Genomic DNA, 18,120 nt, shown 5'->3' on the forward strand with positions numbered 1-18,120 from the left:
CAACAGGGGACAGGTGCTTCTGTCCACTGGTTGGGTGCAAATATGTGCCTCTGACTCAGCTGCTTGTTGGATCTGTCAGACTGCTGTCATGATAGGTCCATTTTTGTGAGTGCCCCATTGCCTCATAAATGTTTTGGATTATAACTTCCTATGAAAGTGTGTGTTGATGGTACTGAAAAGAATATATTTCCTAATCATGACTATTTTTAATTAATTTAAAAAAAAAGAATTAACAGTCTTAACTATGCTTATTTACGTATCAAAGGAGCATATATAGTAGGTGAAGATATAAGACCTCAGTCACAACAACATGTATCACTTAGAGTTCTGAATTCATATTATTCCAGAGACTAATTACTGTTTATCTTGGGCAAACTTTAGAAACCGTAACAAGCATTCTTACTTACCCACTACTCTTTCTGACCTGATGCACTTGTGACTAGCAGGGAAGGGGTTTCATTAGCAAACAATAGGCTACCTTAATCACACGATGAAGTAAGAATGTTTTTAGAGTGTGTCTGAAGACTACAGCAATGACTTTACCACCTAAATGTAATATTCTTGTTATTTTTCAACTGATGAATTGAAAAATGGTTCAGTTCATGAATTTCTTTGTTCTATTATTAGAAAATGTTCATCAAAGTGTTAGCAAGTAGAAAAATAGGATTAGGTATAACATACATGTGTGTTCCCAGGTCAAAGTTATTCATACTTGGCTAGAGAGGAAAAGATCAGTTATAGAATTTGATGTGTGAGTTTTGTTTTTATAATGACAACTGGGACTCTTCATAGTGGTTAAGCATGATCTTTTATATTTCTTGAGATTTGAGGGTTATTTTTGGTTTATTTTGTTCTGTTTCACTCTGTTTTGTTTTGGTTGTTCTACAGTTGCGAGATTACTACAGTGGTGAAGCTCATATGCTAACAGAAATGAAAGTAAGAAAGCTAAGGAGGGTTGCAGACCCCTTTAGCTCCTTCTCTAGTTCCTTCATTAGGGGTCCTGTGTCCTAATGAAGGAGCTAGAGAAAGTATCTAAGGAGCTAAAGGGGTCTGCAACCCTATAGAAGGAACAACGATATGAACTAACCAGTACTCCCTCACAGAGTTGTGTCTCTAGCTGCATATGTAGGAGAGGATGGCCTAGATGGCTATTATTGGGAGAAGAGGTCCTTGGTATTGGGAAGAACATATGCCCCAGTACAGGGGAATGCCAGGGCCAGGAAACAGGAGTGGATGGGTTGAGGAGCAGGGGATGGGGAGGGTATAGGGGGCTTTGGGGATAGCATTTGGAATGTAAATGAAGAAAATATCTAATAAAAAATATAAAAAACTAAAAAAGAAAGCTAAGGAGGGCTTTTTTTTTTCTGCATCCAGCCACTGCCTCAGCTACGCCACTGGTGTCTTGAGTCACTGCCTGCGTAGTTCCAGCTGCCCAGCTCAGTGTCAGAGCCTCCGGGAACGATATTTGGAATTCTTTCAAGATGCCAGGCTTTGACAACAAAGAACAGTCTGAACTTGATCAAGATTTGGAAGAAGAAGAAGAAGAAGAAGAAGAAGAAGAAGAAGAAGAAGAAGAAGAAGAAGAAGAAGAGGAAGAGGAAGAGGAAGAGGAAGAGGAAGAGGAAGAGGAAGAGGAAGAGGAAGAGGAAGAGGAAGAGGAAGAGGAAGAGGAAGAAGAGGAAGAAGAGGAAGAAGAGGAAGAAGAGGAAGAAGAGGAAGAAGAGGAAGAAGAGGAAGAAGAGGAAGAAGAGGAAGAAGAGGAAGAGGAAGAAGAAGAGGAAGAAGAGGAAGAGGAAGAAGAGGAAGAGGAAGAAGAGGAAGGAGGAGAAGGAGGAGAAGGAGAAGGAGGAGAAGGAGAAGGAGAAGGAGAAGAAGAAGAAGAAGAAGAAGAAGAAGAAGAAGAAGAAGAAGAAGAAGAAGAAGAAGAAGAAGAAGAAGAAGAAACTGGTGAAGAAACAAAAATCAAAGCATGTCAGCTAACTGTTCAGATCATGTAAAATCTCAGATTCTTCCAGCAGTTTAGGAAAGACTTGATGGTCTGGTAGACACACCAACAGGATACATTGAAAGCTTACTAAGGTAGTCAAAAGATGAGTTGAATGCTCTCAAGAATTTTCAAGTTAAATGGACACAGTTAGAAGCCAAATTTTACCAGGAAGTTCGTGATCTCAAGAGAAAGTATGCTGTTATCTATTAGTCTTTATTTGATAAGCAATTTGAGATCATTAATGCAATCTATGAACATACAGAATAAGAATGTGAGTGGAAACGAGATAAGGAGAATGAAGTTTCGGAGGAAATGAAAGAAAAGGGCAAGATTGAAGATGAGAAAAAAGATGAAGAAAAAGAAGACCCTAAAAGAATTCCTCAATTTTGGTTGACAGTTTTTAAGAATGTTGATTTGGTCAGTAATATGGGTCAGGAACATGATGAACCTATTCTGAAGCACTTGAAAGATATTAAAGTGAAGTCTGTGGATGCTGGCCAGCCTATGAGTTTTATCTTAGAATTTCACTTTGAACCCAATGAATATTTTACAAATGAAGTGTTAACAAAGACTTACAGGATGAGGTCAGAACCAGATGATTCTGATCCCTTTTCTTTTGATGGACGAGAGATTATGGGTTGTGCAGGGTGCCAGATACATTGGAAAAAAGGAAAGAATGTTACTCTGAAAACCATTAAGAAGAAGCAGAAACACAGGGGGAATGGGACAGTTTGTATTGTGACTAAAACAGTTTCCAATGATTCATTCTTTCATTTTTTTGCTCCACCTGAAATTCCTGAGAATGGCAATCTGGATGAGGATGCTGAGGAGATACTAGCTGCAGACTTTGAAATTGGTCAGGTTTCAACACTGATCCCAAGATCAGTGTTATACTTCACTGGAGAAGCTATTGAGGACAATGACGATGATTATGATGAAGAAGGTGAAGAAACTGGTGAGGAAGGAGAAGAAGAAGGAGATGAGGAAAATGATCCAGACTATGACCCAAAGAACGATCAAATCCCAGCCAAGTGCAAGCAGCAGTAAGCAGTGACTGGCCTTGAGGACGGCTTCCCATAATAGCCTAAGCATGACTCATTTACTTACAGCCTTATGGTTTTGTATTTTCTTGGTAGAATCAGTAAGTTTTTAAGGGAAAAGAAATTGATCTTTGAAAGACCAGTTTGTTCTACCTAGTATCCTAGCTCTAGCTCTGTCAGATAAGTTAATGCATACATCCTTTGTAATGCATGTCCGTTTATTGCTGCAGTTTGGTTCTTCTGGAGTATTTTCATTATATAGCCATTGGAATACAATTATGAAAACCAACTGTTGAACATACTTGGAGTAACTGTTTCTTTCCTAAAGTTGTTTTCAACTGGTAGAACAGGTTGAAGTCCGCCTGCAATAGCTCTGTTTTTCCTTATGTTGTTAGAGGGATGCACAAGGCACCATGACATCATTTGAGGAAGGAAAATTGTGGTTAAGAATTTCCAGTAAAATCAAACCTAATAACAGAGATTATGAAAGCATTTTTATGTTTTCAATGATATTAAAAGTCAACTCATTTATAGCAAAGTGAACAAACCCTAGGTTCTCTTGAGAAGTTGATAGTATTCAATGTACTTTGAAAATTAACCTCCATTAAGTAATCTTTTCTTTGTGGTAGGGTCTACCTTCTGCTTTCCTGGAAAAGATGAATATACACCATTTGAACCTATTTTGAGTTTTTCTATTGTTTGTTTGCCTAATTTTATTTTTAGAGCCTAAAATAAAAACATGACACAGTTTTAGCTCTCACAGGATGCTGTCTCAGTTTGTACTGATTGAGGCTATTACAGAGGGTTAGTTGGAACTCAGAGGTGCCTAGTTTTCTATATTGAACAATGCTGGAGGAGCTAATACACATGTACTTTAAAAAAAAAAGTGATATGCTCTAGTTTGAGCAGAAAGTTGAAGTTGTGCTTGATAGAACTGAAACCTTTGTTTGGATTTTGTTTATTCTGTTCTCAGTGGGGAGGATGAGGAATTTCATGAACCATGCTGTTTACTATGCATAACTAAGGATTGGTGGGACTGTTGATTCAACTACCTCAACTCTGTTAAGGCATATTTGGATAAATCTCACAAAATGCTCAAAACAACTGGGCCTCTATACCATAAGTGTGATATTCAGCATTATATTCACACCAAGCTATGATGATTAAACTGGAGAATGAAGTTTAAACACTTCTAGATTTGATCACGTTGCTCCAATTATAGTGGGAATGAATGAAAGTAGTGTATGATTTCAAGAGACTGAAGGGTTTTGGGATTTTTGAGTTAGTGTTTTTACCTTCCTTTAAATATTTCAAGTGACCACATTATAAAACATCCTAAGGTGATAATGAGGCAGGGAAGGATGACATTAAGTTGCATTAAGTTTCAGACCACTGAGAGCCACATTTCAAATACCTCAGGCTAATTACTGTTCACTTTGGGGGCAGGAGTAGGTTTTGAAAGGGTATATAGTATTTGGAATGTACTCCAAGGAAAGTTCCTGCTGTTAATAAAATTTACATTGACGAAAAACATTTCTTTTGCGGTGATAGTTATTTTTTGTGAGATTTTAGTGTTTAAGCTCCTAGAATGTGACCACATTCTATAGCTGACATCTTCCTGAGATTTTTAACTACTGGAAACCTTTAACCAATTATATTTTCTGTATTATGAGAATGATTTGGTTGCTTTTTCTTAGATGGTTTCTGCTATTTTCTGTAATCATAGTTCATCTAAACAAAGCCTATTTTCTTGAACATAAAAGTTTGTAACCTAAAGATAGGACCTCATTTTCAATGAACTTACAGACTTGTGCAGTCTTCCCTTCCTCCTGTAGGAAGTAGCTGTTACCAAATTGAAGAGGTAGCTGACTCTTGTATAATGGAGAAGTGTCATGAGGATCTTCAGGGGTTATTGTTTATTATGACTTCAGTCAGTCCCCAAATAGTTCTACTTTCTAGAAGTCTTAAATATATAATCTTAAATCCTCAGTAAAATTGGATCTAATTTTATTTTTTTTAAGAAAGCTAAGGAGGATACATAATGATGCTCTTTTCATGCTTTATTGTTATGAGAATACTTGCAATATATTTTTCTGATGATATATGTCCTAACAAACAAGGAGGTAATAACAAGCACTACCTGAGGTTAGGCTACAAGATCTAACAATGGTTAATGGTCTTGAATCTTTCTTTGGAACAATTCATATGAACTTTTAAGTTCAAAATATTTAAATATGCTATTAAAAATAAGACTGAAATCCAACTACAATTCTGGTAAAACTGTGATCCCTTTTATCATTATCCCAGTTATGGTTCTGCAACATGGTCCCTTTGGTTGATTGCATAAAATAACATCAAGTGATGATTGTGGTTCTGCCTGGTCCTTGCTGCAGGGGCAGACACCTAGTTGGTCTGCTCCCATGAAGAATCCATATCCCAATCATTCCTGGAGAATCTGCTGCACTCAGAGCAGTTAGTAAGAAACATGCCCTACCCCCTAGACCCAGAGCTGCTGCTGGGAGCCTGGGGGAATTGGGAGCCATCAAACACCAAAACCCTACTCTCCTGAATAAGACTCCCCTTCCTTCCTTCCATCCCTCCCACCCCTTCTGCCTGGTCCTTGTCGCTGAGGCAGACTCCCAGTTGGTCTGTTCTTGTGAATAGTTCATATCCTAATCAATCCTAGAGGACCCACTGAAATCAGAGCAATTGGACCCATTGCACTCAGACCAGTTAAGAAGTTAAGGAACCTCGGTACTCAGAGCAGTTGAAGACCAGCTGCTCTCAGAGAAGTTGTGGATCCTCTGCACTCAGCACTGTTGGACAACAGCTTGACTGCTCCAAGGAAGACCCAACTGTCTGAAAACCCCCCACAAGATCTACTGAAGCAAGGGCAAAAGATCAGAAACTTCTCTGCCCCTGTGAAAAGCCCCCAGTTGGAATGTAGTCAAATGTAGCCAGGGCTGCTAGCCTACCAGGAGACCTGAAGCAACCTAGGGACAAAAGAGGTAGACTCCATATAGTCACCCAGATCAACAACACCAGGGATATCCAGATGGCATAAGGCAAGTAAGTGCAAGACCAAAAGAAACAGAAGCCAAAATATGTGGGCATCAACAGAACCCTGTACTCCCACCATAGGAAGCCCTGAGTATACCAACACACTTGAAAATCAGGAGTCTGTCCTAATATCCTATCTCATGAATATAATAGTGTCCTTTAAGGAGGACATATATAACTCACTGAACGAAATACAGGAAAACACAGGCAAATAGGTGAAGGAATTGAATAAAGTAACCCAACACCTAAAAGTGGAAGTGGAAACAATAAAGAAAACACAAATGGAGGCAAAGCTGGAAATGGAAAACCTAGTAAAGAGGTCAGGAATTACAGATGTAAGTCTAACCAACAAAATACAAGAGCTAGAAGAGGTAATTTTAGATGTAGAAAATATGGTAGAAAAGATAGACACAACTGTCAAAGAAAATTCAAACCATAAAAAATTCCTAACCCAAAGCATACAGGAAATTCAGGACACGATCAAACACCAAATCTAAGAATAATTGGAATAGAGGAGAATGAAGATTCCCAGCTCAAAGGACCTGAAAATGTCTTCAACAAAATCATAGGAGAAAACTTCCCCAACATAAAGAAAGAGATGGGCATAAAGGTAAAAGAAGCATACAGAACACAAAATAAATGGGACCAGAAAAGAAAATCTTCTTGTCACATAATTATCAAAACAATAAATGCACAGTGTAAAGAAAGAATATTAAAAGGTGCAAGCAAAAAAGGCCAAGTAACATACAAAGGTAAACCTATCAGAATTACATCAGACTTCTCAACAGAGACTATGAAAGCCAGAAAAGCCTAGTCAGTGGTCATGCAGACTCACAGGTCATGCATAGAACACAAATGCCAGGCTAGGCTATTTTACCCAGCAAAACTCTCAATCAACATAGATGGAGAAAACAAAATATTCCAGGACAAAACCAAATTCAAACAGTATATATCTTCTAATATAACACTACAGAGGAACCTAGAATGAAAACTCTAACACAAGGAAGACACCTGCACCAAAGATAGGACAAGAGATTAAGCATCTCACAACAAAGTCAAAGGGAGAGAGTCACAAGCACATAAAACCACCTACAAAAACAAACATATCAGGAACCAACAGTCATCTTTCTTTAATATCTCTCAATATTAATGGACTCAATTCACCTATGAAAAGACATAGGCTAACAGACTGGATATGCAAACAAGATCCAGCATTTTGCTGGATACAAGAAACACAACAAAGACCAGAACTATCTCAGAGTAAAAGAATGGAAAAATGTCTTCCAGGCAAATGGTCCCAGGAAACAAGGAGGACTTGACATCCTAATATCCAATAAAGTAGACTTTCAAACAAAAGTTCTCAAGCATGATGAAGAAGGACATTTCATATTCATCAAGGGGAAAATCCATCAAGAGAAAGTCTCTACTTTGAACATTTATGCCCCAAATGCAAGAACACCCAAATTCACCAAAGAGGAAAATAAACTTTACTAAAACTCAAAACACACATTGAACCCCACAAAATAATAGTGGGAGATTTCAATACCCCACTCTCAACAATGGACAGGACATTGAAACAGAAACTAAACAGAGACACAGTGAAATTAAGAGAGGTAATATACCAAATGAATTTAAAAGATATCTCTAGAACATTACACCCTAAAAGAAAATACACCTTCTTCTCAACACCTCATGGTACCTTCTACAAAATCGACCATATAACTGGACTCAAAACAACCCTGAACAGATGCAAGAAGACTGAAATAATATCATGCGTCTTATCAGATCACCATGGCCTAAGACTGGTCTTCAATAGCAGCCAAAAATACAGAAACCCCACATACACATGGAAACTGAACAACTATTTACTCAGTGATAACTTGGTCAAGAAAGAAAAACAGAAAGAAAGAGAGAGAGAGAGAGGGAGAGAGAGAGAGAGAGAGAGAGAGAGAGAGAGAGAGAGAGAGAGAGAGAGAGAGAGAGAGAGAAAGAAAGAAAGAAAGAAAGAAAGAAAGAAAGAAAGAAAGAAAGAAAGAAAGAAAGAAAGAAAGAAAGAAATTAAAGACTTCCTGGAATTTAATCAAAATGTTGACACATCATAACCAAACCTATGGGATAAAATGAAAGCCTAAGAGGTATGTTCATAGTACAAAATGCCCTGGTAAAGTAACTGGAGAGATCTTACACTAACAACTGAATAGCACAACTGAGAGCTCTAGAACAAAAAGAAATAAACTCACCTAAGAGGAGTAGAATGCAGGAAATAGTCAAACTCAGGGCTAAAATAAATCAAATAGAAACAAAGAAAACAATACAAAGAATCAGCAAAACCAAAAGCTGGTTCTTTGAAAGAATCAACAAGATAGATAAACCCCTAGCCAAACTAACTAAAGGGCAAAGAAACAGTATCCAAATTAATAATAACAGAAATGAAAAGGGAGACATAGCAACTGAAAAGCAGGAAATTCAAAAAATCATTAGATCCTAATATAAAAGCCTATACTCAACAAAACTGGAAAATCTAGATGAAATGGATGGTTTTCTAGACAGAAGTCACATACTAAACTTCAATCAAGAGCATGTAAACTGTCTAAGCAAGCCTCTATCATGCAAAGAAATAGAAGAAGTCATTAAAAACTCCCAACCAAAAAAAAAAAAAAAAAAATCCCAGGGCCAGATGGATTTATTGCAGAATTCTACCAGACCTTTAAAGTACACTTGATACCAATTTTCCTAAAACTATTTTATAAAATAGAAACAGAAGAAACACTACCTATGTCATTATATGAAGCCACAATGGCTCTGATATCTAAACCACTTCAGAACCAAACCAAAAAAGAGAACTTCAGAACAATCTTGCTTATGAACATTGATACAAAAATACACAATAAATTCTTACAAACCAAATCCAAAAATACATCAAAACCATCATTCACCACTATCTAGTAGGCTTCATCCCAGAGATGCAAGGTTAGATTAATTTATGAAAATCCATTAATGTAATCCACTAAATAAAAAAATCAAAGAAAAATCACATGATCATCTCCTTAGATACAGGAAAAAGCAGTTGACAAAATTCAACATCCCTTCATGTTAAAAGTATTGAAGATGTCAGGGTTTCAAAACCCATACTTAACCATAATAATATCAATTGTGATGAATTGTATATTCTTGGACAAGGAAGTGGCACCATTTAGAGGTGTGGCCTTGTTGCAATAGGTGTGACCTGGTTGGAGTAGGTGTGTTACTGTGGGTATGGGCTTAAGATCCTCACCCTAGTTACCTGAAAGTCAGTCTTCCACTAGCAGCCTTTGGATAAAGATGCAGAACTCTCAGCTCTGCCTTCGGCATGCCTGCCTGGATGCTGCCATACTCCCACCTTGCTGATAATGGACTGGATCTCTGAACCTGTAAGACAGCCCCAATTAAATGTTGATTTTTTATATGACTTGCCTTAGTCATGATGTCTGTTCACAGCAGTAAAACCCTAACTAACACATCAATTTACTGCAAACCAACAGCCAATATCAACTTAAATGGAGACATACATGAAGCAATCCCACCGAAATCGGTGACAAGGCAAGGATTCCCACTCTCCCCATATCTATACCATATAGTACTCAAAGTGTTAGCTAGAACAATAAGACAACAAGAAGAGATCAAGGGGATACAAATTGGTAAAGAAGAAAAGAGATGTCACTCTTTTCATATGTAGATATGATAGTATACATGAGCGACCCCCAAAATTCTACCAGAGAACTTCTCCAGCTGAAGAACAACTTCAGCAAAGTGGCCAGATATAAAAATAACTCAAATAAATCAATAGACTTCCTTTATCCAAAAGATAAACAGGTTAAGAAAGAAATGAGGGAAACAATTTCCTTCACAAATAGTATAAAATATCTTTGGGTAATGCTAAACAACTGAAAGACATGTATGACAAAAACTTCAAGTCTCTCAAGAGAAAAATTGAAGAACATCTCAGAAAATGGGGAGATCTCCTATGCTCATGGATTGGCAGAATTACCATAGCAAAAATGGTCATCCTACCAATGACAATCTATAAATTTCTTATCAAAATCCCAAAACAAATCTTCAAAGACATGGAAAGAGTAATTCTCAAATTCATCTGGAAAGGAAAAAAAAAAACAGATTAGCAAAAACACTTCTGAACAATAAAGAACTGGTGGGAGAATCACCATCACTGACCTGAAGCTTTATGGAGATTGATAGTGATAAAAACTGCATGATATTAGTATAGGGACAGACATGTTGATCAATGGAGTATAATTGAAGACCCAGAAATAAAACCACACACTTACAGTTGTAACTTGATTTTTGACAAAGACACCAAAAATATACAATGGAAAAAAGACAGCATTTTCAATAAATGGTGCTGGTCAAACTGGCTGTCTGTATGCAGAAGAATAAAAATAGACCCATATTTTCACCTTGTGCAAAGCTTAAGTCCAAGTAGATCAAGGTCCGTAACATAAAATTAAATACGCACATAATCTTTTGGGTCTGAGTTTCCTCACTCCAAAAATATACAATAGAAAAAAGAAAGCATCTTCAATGAATGGTCTAACTGGCAGTCTGTATGTAAAAGAATGAAAATAGACCCATATTTGTCACGTTGCACAAAGCCCAAGTCCAAGTGGATTGAAAACCTAAACAGAACTCTGATAGCTCATGCTCTAACATCAAGAATTGGTAAAGTTTCCCTCATGAAACTGGAAAGCTTCTGTAAGGCAAAGGACATAGTAAGGCAAATTGGCAGCCTACAGATTGGGAAAAAAATCTTAACTAACCCCATATCTGATAGAGGGCTAATATTCAAAATATATAAAGAATTCAAGAAGTTAATCCCCCAAAAAACCAAATAACTCAATCAAAAAATGGGGTATAGAACTAAACTGAGAATTCACAACTGAGGAATCTGGAATGGCTGAGAAGCACCTAAAGAAACGTTCAAAGTCCTTAGTGATCAGAGAAATGCAAATCAAAACGACCCTGAGATTCCATCTTATATCAATCAGAATGACTAAGATCAAAACTTCAGGTGACAAAACTTGTTGGAGAGGATGTGGAGAAAGAGGAACACTCCTCCATTGCTGGTGGGATTGTAAATTGGTACCACCACTAGGGAAATCAATCTAGAGGTTCCTCATAAATTTGGAACTAGATCTCCATGATGACACAGCTATACCACTCTTGGGAATATACTCAAAAGATGCCACACCATGCCACAGGGGCAAAAGTTTCACTATGTTCATAGAGCCTTATGTGTGATAGCCAGAAGCTGGAATCAACCTAGATGTCCCACTACAGAAAAATGGATACAGAAAATGTGGTTCATTTACAGAGTGGAATACTGCTCTACTATTAAGAACGAGGGCATCCTGAATTTTGCAGGCAAATGGATGGAACTAGAAAATATCATCCTGGAGTAGGGCCACAGGCCACATCCGGCCGGATCAGCGCCGGGGTAGCAGGAGCGCAGGGTTGCCTGACACCCGCCAGCTACCCACGACCCCCGCCCCAGGATTTTGGGACTGCTGGTGAGTGGAACACAGCTTCTGCTCCAATCCAATTGCGCGGGACCTGAGACTGCATTAGTTAGGGAAGCAGAAACTGGCCTGAGTAGGGCCACAGGCCTCATCCGGCCGGATCAGCGCCGGGGTAGCTGGAGCGCAGGGTTGCCTGACACCCGCCAGCTACCCACGACCCCCGCCTCAGGATTTTGGGACTGCTGGTGAGTGGAACACAGCTTCTGTTCCAGTCCAATCACGCGGGACCTGAGACTGCTCTGGTTGGGGAGAGAGAAATCCGGCCTACATAGGGCCACAACCCTCTTCCGGTCAGAAAAGCACCTGGGCAGCTGGGGCGCAGGGTCGGCTGACACTCACCAGCTACCCACAACACCCACCACAGGATCTTAAGACTTCTGGAGAGTGGAACACAGCTTCTGCTCCAATCCAATTGCACGCGGGACCAGAGACTGCATTAGTTAGGGAAGCAGAAAAACGGCCTGTGTAGGACCACAGGCCTCTTCCGGCTGGACCAGCACCGGGGTACCGTCAGCTACCCACGACCCCCGCCGCAGGATTTAGAGACTGCTGGTGAGTGGAACACAGCTTCTGCTCCAATCTTTAAACAGTGACAACGATAACAACTAACCCCAGAGATTACCAGATGGCGAAAGGTAAACGTAATAATCTTACTAACAGAAACCAAGACCACTCACCATCATCAGAACCCAGCACCCCCACTTCGCCCAGTCCAGGGCACCCCAACACACCGGAAAAGCTAGACACGGATTTAAAAGCATATCTCCTGATGATGATAGAGAACTTCAAGAAGGACTTTAATAACACACTTAAAGAAATGCAGGAGAACACTGCTAAACAGGCAGAAGACAATAAAGAGAAAGCACAAAAATCCCTTAAAGAATTACAGGAGAACACTGCTAAAGAGTTACAAATCCTTAAAGAAAAACACGATAACATAATCAAACAGGTAGAAGTCCTTACAGAAAAACAGGAAAACACATCCAAACAGATGATGGAAATGAACAAAACCATACTAGACCTAAAAAGGGAAGTAGACACAATAAAGAAAACCCAAAATGAGGCAACACTGGAGATAGAAACCCTAGGAAAGAAATCTGGAACCATAGATACCAGCATCAGCAACAGAATACAAGAGATGGAAGAGAGAATCTCAGGTGCAGAAGATTCCATAGAGAACATCGGCACAACAATCAAGGAAAATGTAAAATGCAAAAAGATCCTAACTCAAAACATCCAAGAAATACAGGACGCAATGAGAAGACCAAACCTACGGATAATAGGAGTGGATGAGAATGAAGATTTTCATCTCAAAGGACCAGCAAACATCTTCAACAAAATTATAGAAGAAAACTTCCCAAATCTAAAGAAAGAGATGCCCATGAACATACAAGAAGCCTACAGAACTCCAAATAGACTGGACCAGAAAAGAAATACCTCCCGACACATAATAATCAGAGCAACAAATGCTCTAAATAAAGATAGAATACTAAAAGCAGTAAGAGAAAAAGGCCAAGTAACATATAAAGGCAAGCCTATCAGAATTACACCAGATTTTTCACCAGAGACTATGAAAGCCAGAAGATCCTGGACGGATGTTATACAGACACTAAAAGAACACAAATTCCAGCCCAGGCTACTATACCCAGCCAAACTCTCAATTAACATAGATGGAGAAACCAAAGTATTCCACGACAAAACCAAATTCACACATTATCTCTCCACGAATCCAGCCCTTCAAAGGATAATAACAGAAAAAAACCAATACAAGGACAGGAACCACGCCCTAGAAACAACAAGAAGGTAATCCCTCAACAAACCTAAAAGAAGACAGCCACAAGAACAAAATGCCAACTTTAACAACAAAAATAACAGGAAACAACAATTACTTTTCCTTAATATCTCTTAATATCAATGGACTCAACTCCCCGATAAAAAGACATAGACTAACAAACTGGCTACACAAACAAGACCCAACATTTTGCTGCTTACAGGAAACTCATCTCAGAGAAAAGGATAGACACTACCTCAGAATGAAAGGATGGAAAACAATTTTCCAAGCAAATGGCATGAAGAAACAAGCTGGAGTAGCCATTCTAATATCTGATAAGATTGACTTCCAACCCAAAGTCATTAAAAAAGACAGGGAGGGACACTTCATACTCATCAAAGGTAAAATCCTCCAAGAGGAACTATCAATCCTGAATATCTATGCTCCAAATACAAAGGCAGCCACATTCATTAAAGAAACTTTAATAAAGCTCAAAGCACACATTGCACCTCATACAATAATAGTGGGAGACTTCAACACACCACTTTCACCAATGGACAGATCATGGAAACAGAAACTAAACAGGGACACAGTGAAACTAAGAGAAATTATGAATCAAATGGATCTGGCAGATATCTACAGAACATTCTATCCTAAAATAAAAGGATATACCTTCTTCTCAGCACCTCATGGTACCTTCTCCAAAATTGACCACATAATTGGTCAAAAAGCAGGCCTCAACAGATATAAAAATATTGAAATTGTCCCATGCATCCTATCAGATCACCATGGACTAAGGCTGATCTTCAATAACAAAATAAATAATAGAAAGCCAACCTTCACTTGGAAACTGAACAACACTCTTCTCAATGATACCTTGGTCAAGGAAGGAATAAAGAAAGAAATTAAGGACTTTTTAGAGTTCAATGAAAATGAAGCCACAACATACCCAAACTTATGGGACGCAATGAAAGCATTTCTAAGAGGAAAACTCATAGCTCTGAGTGCCTCCAAAAGGAAACTAGAGAGAGCCACATTAGCAGCTTGACAACACACCTAAAAGCACTAGAACAAAAGGAAGCAAATTCACCCAAGAGGAGTAGACGGCAGGAAATAATCAAACTCAGGGGTGAAATCAACCAAGTGGAAACAAGAAAAACTATTCAAAGAATCAACCAATCAAGGAGCTGGTTCTTTGAGAAAATCAACAAGATAGATAAACCCTTAGCCAGACTCACTAGAGGGCACAGGGAAAGCATCCTAATTAACAAAATCAGAAATGAAAAAGGAGACATAACAACAGATCCTGAAGACATCCAAAACACCATCAGATCCTTCTACCAAAGGCTATACTCAACAAAACTGGAGAACCTGGATGAAATGGAGAAGTTCCTAGACAGATACCAGGTACCAAAGTTGAATCAAGATCAGGTTAATGATCTAAACAGCCCTATATCCCCCAAAGAAATAGAAGCAGTCATTAATAGTCTCCCAACTAAAAAAAGCCCAGGACCAGATGGGTTTAGTGCAGAGTTCTATCAGACCTTCAAAGAAGATCTAATCCCAGTTCTTCACAAACTATTCCACAAAATAGAAACAGAAGGTACTCTACCCAACTCATTCTATGAAGCCACAATTACTCTGATACCTAAACCACAAAAAGACCCAACAAAGATAGAAAACTTCAGACCAATATCCCTTATGAATATTGATGCAAAAATCCTCAATAAAGTTCTTGCTAACCGAATCCAAGAACACATCAAAACAATCATCCATCCTGACCAAGTAGGTTTCATCCCAGGGATGCAGGGATGGTTCAATATACGGAAATCCATCAACGTAATCCAGTATATAAACAAACTCAAAGACAAAAACCACATGGTCATCTCCTTAGATGCGGAAAAAGCATTTGACAAGATCCAACACGCATTCATGATAAAAGTCTTGGAAAGATCAGGAATTCAAGCCCATACCTAAACATGATAAAAGCAATCTACAGCAAACCAGTAGCCAACATCAAAGTAAATGGTGAGAAGCTTGAAGCAATCCCTCTAAAATCAGGGACTAGACAAGGCTGCCCACTTTCTCCATACCTATTCAACATTGTACTTGAAGTCCTAGCCAGAGCAATTCGACAACAAAAGGAGATCAAAGGGATACAAATTGGAAAAGATGAAGGCAAAATATCACTTTTTGCAGATGATATGATAGTATATATAAGTGACCCTAAAAATTCCACCAGAGTACTCCTAAGCCTGATAAACAGCTTCGGTGAAGTAGCTGGATATAAAATTAACTCAAACAAATCAATGGCCTTTCTCTACACAAAGAATAAACAGGCTGAGAAAGAAATTAGGGAAACAACACCCTTCTCAATAGTCACAAATAATATAAAATATCTTGGCGTGACTCTAACTAAGGAAGTGAAAGATCTGTATAATAAAAACTTCAAGTCTCTGAAGAAAGAAATTATAGAAGATCTCAGAAGATGGAAAGATCTCCCATGCTCATGGATTGGCAGGATCAACATTGTAAAAATGGCTATCTTGCCAAAAGCAATCTACAGATTCAATGCAATCCCCATCAAAATTCCAACTCAATTCTTCAACGAATTAGAAAGTGCAATCTGCAAATTCATCTGGAATAACAAAAAACCTAGGATAGCAAAAACTCTTCTCAAGGATAAAAGAACCTCTGGTGGAATCACCATGCCGGACCTAAAGCTCTACTACAGAGCAATTGTGATAAAAACTGCATGGTACTGGTATAGTGACAGACAAATAGACCAATGGAATAGAATTGAAGACCCAGAAATGAACCCACACACCTATGGTCACTTGATCTTCGACAAGTGAGCTAAAAACATCCAGTGGAAGAAAGACAGCATTTTCAACAAATGGTGCTGGCACAACTGGTTGTTAACATGTAGAAGAATGCGAATCGATCCATTCCTATCTCCTTGTACTAAGATCAAGTCTAAGTGGATCAAGGAACTTCACATAAAACCAGAGACACTGAAGCTTATAGAGGAGAAAGTGGGGAAAAGCCTTGAAGATATGGGCACAGGGGAAAAATTCCTGAATAGAACAGTAATGGCTTGTGCTGTAAGATCGAGAATTGACAAGTGGGACCTCATGAAACTACAAAGCTTCTGCAAGGCTAAAGACACCATCAATAAGACAAAAAAACCACCAACAGATTGGGAAAGGATCTTCACCTATCCTAAATCAGATAAGGGACTAATATCCAATATATATAAAGAACTCAAGAAGGTGGACTCCAGAAAGTCAAATAACCCCATTAAAAAATGGGGCTCAGAACTGAACAAAGAATTCTCACCTGCGGAATACCGAATGGCAGAGAAGCACCTATAAAAATGTTCAACATCCTTAATCATCAGGGAAATGCAAATCAAAACAACCCTGAGATTCCACCTCACACCAGTCAGAATGGCTAAGATCAAAAATTCAGGTGACAGCAGATGCTGGCGAGGATGTGGAGAAAGAGGAACACTCCTGCATTGTTGGTGGGATTGCAAGCTTGTACAACCACTCTGGAAATCAGTCAGGCGGTTCCTCAGAAAATTGGACATAGTACTACCGGAGGATCCAGCAATACCTCTCCTGGGCATATATCCAGAAGATGTCCCAACCGGTAAAAAGGACACATGCTCCACTATGTTCATAGCAGCCCTATTTATAATAGCCAGAAGCTGGAAAGAACCCAGATGTCCCTCAACAGAGGAATGGATACAGAAATTATGGTACATTTACACAATGGAGTACTACTCAGCTATTAAAAAGAATGAATTTATGAAATTCCTAGCCAAATGGATGGACCTGGAGGGCATCATCTTGAGTGAAGTAACACAATCACAAAAGAACTCACACAATATGTATTCATTGATAAGTGGATATTAGCCCAAAACTTAGGATACCCAAGATATAAGATACAATTTGATAAACGCATGAAACTCAAGAAGAATGAAGACCAAAGTGTGGACACTGTGCACCTTCTTAGAATGGGGAACAAAACACCCAGGGAAGGAGTTACAGAGACAAAGTTCGTAGCTGTGATGAAAGGATGGACCATTTAGAGACTGCTGTATCCAGGGATCCGTCCCATAATCAGCTTCTAAACGCTGACACCATTGCATACACTAGCAAGATTTTGCTGAAAGGACCCAAATATAGCTGCCTCTTGTGAGACGATGCCGGGGCCTAGCAAACACAGGAGTGGATGTTCACAGTCAGCTATTGGATGTATCACAGGGCTCCCAATGGAGAAGCTAGAGAAAGTACCCAAGGAGCTAAAGAGATCTGCAACCCTATTGTTGGAACAACATGATGTACTACCCAGAACCCTGGAGCTCTTGTCTCTAGCTGCATATGTATCGAAAGATGGCCTAGTCGGCCATCAATGGAAAGAGAGGCCCATTGGACTTGCAAACTTTATATGCCCCAATATAGGGGAATGCCAGGGCCAAAAGAATGGGAATGGGTGGGTAGGGAAGTGGGGGGCGCTATGGGGGACTTTTGGGATAGTATTGGAAATGTAATTGAGGAAAATATGTAATAAAAATATAAAAAAAAAAAAAAAAAAAAGAAAATATCATCCTGATTGAGGTAACTCAGACTGAAAAGGACATGCATGGTATGTACTCATTAATAAGTAGATATTAGTCAATAATTA

General features: G+C 38.9%; 1 pseudogene; it reads left to right on the top strand.

Annotated features, from left to right (window-relative positions):
• Positions 1–1,466: 1,466 nt before the first annotated feature.
• LOC147003957 (nucleosome assembly protein 1-like 1) lies at positions 1,467–3,034 on the top strand (annotated as a pseudogene).
• Positions 3,035–18,120: the final 15,086 nt, after the last annotated feature.

Source organism: Mus caroli, unplaced genomic scaffold (genome assembly GCF_978045245.1).
Source record: "Mus caroli unplaced genomic scaffold, Mus_caroli_1 scaffold_7, whole genome shotgun sequence".
NCBI classification, from domain to species: domain Eukaryota; kingdom Metazoa; phylum Chordata; class Mammalia; order Rodentia; family Muridae; genus Mus; species Mus caroli.